We start from the raw sequence: 6,000 nt of genomic DNA, 5'->3' as shown, positions 1-6,000 counted from the left end.
AAACTTGTTTTATTGTTTTATCTAAACCAGTGTGTTTGATTTGAAGTTTTTGGGAAACTCTATTTGAGATAACAGAATTTGTGCATATCATTTTCTATCAATAACATGGCGGACTTTATATGAACTTGCATTGTCCAGGAGAGAGTTGGGCAATACAAGACGTACATTTCTGGGGAGTGTCTGGACTGGGAGTTTGCTGCTCAATTCAAGAGTTGTTGGCTTTAGAACTCATACAATATAATTAGGAGTATATATATATAGGAATATAATAATGCTGAAGATTGTGTGTGAGCAGACCAGGAATGGTAGTTCTCACAGTGAAGCAGTATAAAAGGCACCCCAGTTTGGAGAATGTCAGGGTCACTGCTGTTCATCGGTCCAGATTGTATGTCACACCCACCCATTAGGTTTCACTACCACAGCTTTACAAAACATTGTAGAGACATCCGTTAATGAATGAACAAAGCTTACAAAAGATCTTACTTAAGACTTAACATTTCTCATTTATTGTAATTTATTTAAATTAAGGGTTTTGGGGTAAAGGTCAATAAAATAATTAGCTTCCCTAACCTAAAGTACGTGTGCCTTTTTCATTGGCTGTGTGTCAATCTCATTTGAATGATTTGGCTATTAAACAAGAATTATACCAAAGATGAGGAATCTTTTATGGAACTTTATTTTGGATTACAGATCTCAGAGGTCCCTTCCTTCCCACTTATCCCTGTGCACTTTATTTATACTGCTACCTATTTAAAATCCCATTAACCTGCACACCTGAACTGGTTTTAACCCTTGACCACTTCTCTGTATCCATTAATAATTTACACTACCTATTAAATTAGTCCATTTTCTCCCCCATGTTACTTCCTCCCTTGTTAAGACAGTATTTGTCTCTATAGTGTATTGTTTAGTGTTTATTTCAGGTGCCATTTTAAGTAACCGGTTTTAGTCCTTTAAATTATATAAAAAAATCTATTTGCTATCCCGTGTTGCCTGAAAGGATGAAGATTCTTTGGGAGAAGAAACAGAGACTGAATAGTAACCAGCATTTTGGAAGCAGCAATGCATGAGAAACTGTGTTCAGAAGTTTAGAGTTAATTCTCAGTGGAGCTTAGTTAAGCACGCTGAAGACTCGTCATGGTTGGCTCCCGGGCAGGTGTGGGAAGAGTAAGAGCTATGTAGGGCTGTGCACTATCAAAATTTAGTGTTTTAAATCTTATCTTGCCTTTAATTTTTTTCTGGTAACATTTGGGGTTCTTGACTCAGGAGCATATTCGTCTAAAATGAATGCTGCACTAATAACACCAAACATTTACATTATAATCATGTTTAGTTTTCCTTTCATTCCTGCTATTGTTGAAATGTAGCATTCTTTCCAGAAATCTTTGCATTGAAAGCTCTTTTTAGTTTCATCAATGTATTATCTCTCAGATTCAATAGAGACTATGCTTCACCATCACATTTTGCACTCTGCTTTTGTGTTCTATCCCTTCCCCCATCCTGTGTTCATCTTGTCTAATTAGTTTGTGTAACCCTTCTGCCAGGTGGAGTAAGCAGCAGCAAGGTCTGGGTTCAATATCTATTCTAGGGGTTCCTTTTGACAATACAACACAGAACCAGCTCAAGGCCCTAGCTAGTAATCTGGGAAAACTACACACCACCTCTGGACGCCTCTAAGAGGCAATACTTCCCCTCTTGCAAGCATTGAATGTGTATGGAAAAGAAACTTTTTAATAAAAGGGGAAAGGAACCCGGCATTAATTTGGGAAAACATCACAAGCCTGATTTGAAAACATATGACCACCCACCCCCGACTATGTTGGGCAGTGTCCTTTTCCTCAGTCTCTTACCATGTTGTGTGAAAGTCCAACAAACAAATGTCCCTTTAACACACCACTCTCCCCTCACCTTTTGTCATCCTTGGTCAGTGGTGATCAAGAGTTCAGAGGTGCATTTGCATGAGTTCACCTTCCACTTCTGGGAGTGGGGGAAGATGCCGAACAGCTCAGTTGCTGTTGCTGCTGAGCCATTCACTCGGTCTGTCGCTCACTCTGCTGCTTGCTGCTCCCCTAACTGCCATGTTGGGGGCAGAACTGTAGCCACTCAGACCCCATCCTCCCACCTGCATGAGAAGGGAGTAACAGTCTCTTTGTATTATGGCCCACAGTGTGGGTTGCCTGTTCATGGAAGTAAACAGTATTTTGCTCCAGTGCATGGTCACATGGGCTTGGCCATAACTGATCTCTAATGGTGGAAAATGGTGAATGTCAGAATGAGGGGGGGAGGTTATCCTTGGGGCCCTGCTTTGACAATCAGTTAGAAACACGGATGCACAAACTAATGATAGAGTTTCTTGGGTGGTTCTTCTACCTACTTTCATAATGACAAAGAGCCAAACTGTGATGCCTGGTAAGGTATTTCTCAAGGTACCTCTGATGTAAATAGGATTGCTCCCAGAGTAAGGTGCTACTTCTCATGAGTACCACAACTAGGCCTAAAATGGCTATCTTACTGTTCTTGTTGTTTCCCTGCCAGAGCACCTAGATCAGTAGAAATTGTAGTAACCCACCACTGGAGATACATGAGCTGGTTTTTCAGGAAAATAATCCAGTGATGCTACACCAATTAATGTTACAAAGATGGGATTCTGACTGCTGCTGGAGCTTTAGTTGTGGCATGGTTGGGCTGCAAGTTTGAAACCCATAATAAATTCAACAAGGATAGCATATGTCAACTCAGACTACAGAAAGCAAAATCAGTATTTTACCTCTGAACACGAATGCCATCTGGACCTGGATATCCTCTGGCAGTTCTCTTCATCACTCTGTTTCAAGGCTCTATCCTGCAAGTGTTCTGTTTATCCACTGAACTCTTTAGGAGTACCAGACTGTAATCACAAAGAGGACCACATCCCTGCTTAAGTAACCCCCCTCCCCCACATTAAATCAATAGTTTGTCTGAATAAAGAGTTCTGAGTAGTACCCTTAAATAGTACACGGTAAAGTACCACAAACTGCTTTTTCCTTCTCTGTGTATTGTAGGAGACTATTTCAGTTCCCTGCAAATAGCGTGGTTGTGCACTAAACTTTGAATATTGACTTCACCAGCTGTTTCATAAAGACATCGAATCACATTAAAAAAATGATCTCACATACAAACAACATTAATTTTTGGCTATACATTTGGACTCTTCAACAATTTTTTGTTGATGAAAGGATCCTGGTGGGAACAAACTCTCTCTTCACCTGATGGGACTACAGCCACTCCCCCAGGCTTCCTGCATGATGTGACTATGCCGAGAGGGGCAAGAGATCTTGCATACATGCTTACCAGAACCGCACAGTTGACAATTGTTGATTTAATTTCCACTCCCACTTTCCTGCTATATATTGAACACCAGTGCAATGCACTATGACAATAATGTAAGTGACTATCATAGACATTGCAGTGCCAATTGTCTAGTGGAAAAGACCTAAGTAAATACATATGAGTGGTTGATACCCCACAAAACCACGACAGACACAGAAGCAATAAAATCCCAGAGTCTTCACTCACTACCTTACTGGCAACAAGCAAGAGCCTTAGCATTCCTGTAGCTTAATCATTATCCTTATTTCTAGGATGTCAGCTGTGTGTGTGCTTCATGTCAGGTCAGCCTGATCTCTGATCAGCTCATGGTAGATGAATGGCTGCTAGAACTGCTGTATATTCTATTACCTGTGCTGCAAGCCAGGAGAAACTTTAATTTTGGTATTTGCCAAATATGCAGCCATTTGCTGAATACAATTTAGATACATACACTTGCTTCATCCTCAATATGTGCACTTTATCTTCAGGATCTTCTATTACCTTTCTCTTCAACCTAGAGAACAGAGATTATCTCTTCATCTCTGGATTTCAGGTGATCAACTTGTTGTTGTTGTTGCTGCTTGAATTTCTTCCATCCCTGAAGAAGAACTCTGTTTTCCCAATCTATTTTGGGCAGCTGGACTTCAGCAGATTTAATAATCCTAGCCAGTTTATCCTTTCCTTTTGTCTGCTTCTGCACTAAAAAGGCTTCCAGGTTTCCTAACTTGTGTGGCTTCATCCTGTAGAGAACAGCTATTCCTAAGAAAAAAGATATAGGCAGAAAAAGTCAGAAACTAAGACAAAACAGATTTCACTCATGATCTATCCACCATGTAGAAAGAACTTCATCACAAATGATAATAAGGCCCTGTCTTCAAGAGATAATGGCTTATGCATTCACTTAAAAATGTCTGATAATACTATCTGTAATTGTGACATGTGCTCTCAGCACATCACAACATTAGAAAGGGTGCACAAATATGAAGAAGATGATTTTTAAAGGCCTAAATTGAAATTAGGCACCCAAATCTCATTGACTTTCAATGAGATGTTTGCCCCTTTTGTGCCTTTGAAAATCAACCCCATATTCATCTTTGACTCTATTCCTTTCAACTGGGAGGGACTAAACTTCGGATCCTTTGTTAATTTTGTCACTTTTGTTTTCCTACAATTGCTGTAGGGAAGCTAGGTTGCAGTAGGAGTTGTATTTTGCTCTGCAGACACGAAGATTCATATTCTACCAGTTTTTTAAAGTAAGTACTTTTTAGGAATATGTTAATAGTGTCCTCTTGACGTGCTACTGGGAGCAAGAAACAAGATGGTAGCCATGAAGCTCCCCAGACTGCCAAAATGTTAAATTTAAGAAAACGTTTTGACTATCCTTTAGTTTCTGCCTTTATCCTGTTTTCTGCCACTGTAACACAAACAGATCCCACACGGTCACCTCAGTTTTCACATTTAATTTATACAAGGATTATTAGGACATGTTCAGCTATAAATACTACTTCCTTCATGGTTAGAAAACTGCCTCTCTTATTTTTGTCTTTTCATTCTTCATAAAGTATTTTGTATCACAGTTCCGGACTATTGAAGAATGAATAAAAGAAAATCAATACTGATTATTCTCAAAACAGTAAAAAAAATCTTCAATCCTAAAAAAAGACCGTGAGAGTAGAATTAAAAAAGCTTACTGACATTGAAAGGAGTGCTCTAAGTTTTCCTTTTGAGAGTACCAAAACAAAAACAGACTTTTCTGAGTCTGAAAAACCCAAATCTCTCAGGGATACTGGGAGAGCTGAGAAACATGCAGAGTCAGTTATTTCTTATTGATAATTTGTCCTGATCACACTAATTAGCTATTCCCTGTTTTATTCTGACTTTCTACATCAAACATTTAATTCTAAAGAAGTTATTTGAACATGCAAGAGATTTTTTTTCCTTTTGCTTTGGTATATTTTTGCCAATATGCAAAATTTAACTTGTGCAAATTTCCACTGAAACTATCTATAGATGCCTTCATATATTGTACTGTATCTGCCAGCTTTTACTCCAGCCATAAAAACACCATTATGGAATTTGGAGCAGAACATTTTCTTTCATGTGAAATGGAAATAAAGAAACATTAGTGTAACATTTAGGCTGAGTAATCAAGCATACAGAAGTCAGGAAATTCAAAAGTTCAAGGTTTGCAGTGCAGAGCTAATTCAGTTATTTGCACAACCTATATATTTTAGAGTATAAATTATTCAGTTTCATATTTAAAGGGAGAACATCAGTGTAAAATACTATTGTACATATGTACAAATCTGCCTGATTAATCTTGCTTTGTAAAGAAGTGAGCTAACAGAGGTGTGCAAATCCAAAGCTAATTTAGGTTTAGCTTAGAGTTCAGAACCAGTGCATGAGTTTGGAGTCTCTGATCTTGAAGTCTCAAGATGTCAGAAATTTTATAGTATTAAAAATCCTATCCTCCTCTGAAATTGAAATGGATCATATCTGAAGTTCTGGTTTTGGTCGATTGTAACTTTTTGAGGTGCCTGACTTTATTTTTTTAAATGTTTGATATCTCAGCCTTCCTGAACTTCTACTACGACCTTTGGGGAAAGGATTTTTGTTTGTATGTTTTCCATATAGGTATAACTCAAAAACAGC

This window comes from Emydura macquarii, unplaced genomic scaffold (assembly GCF_026122565.2).
Source record: "Emydura macquarii macquarii isolate MOO-44397 ecotype Brisbane River unplaced genomic scaffold, CSIRO-AGI_Emac_v2 contig_1146, whole genome shotgun sequence".
Lineage (NCBI taxonomy): Eukaryota > Metazoa > Chordata > Testudines > Chelidae > Emydura > Emydura macquarii.
The sequence above is the reverse complement of the archived record's forward strand: the minus strand, read 5'-3'. Positions refer to the sequence as shown.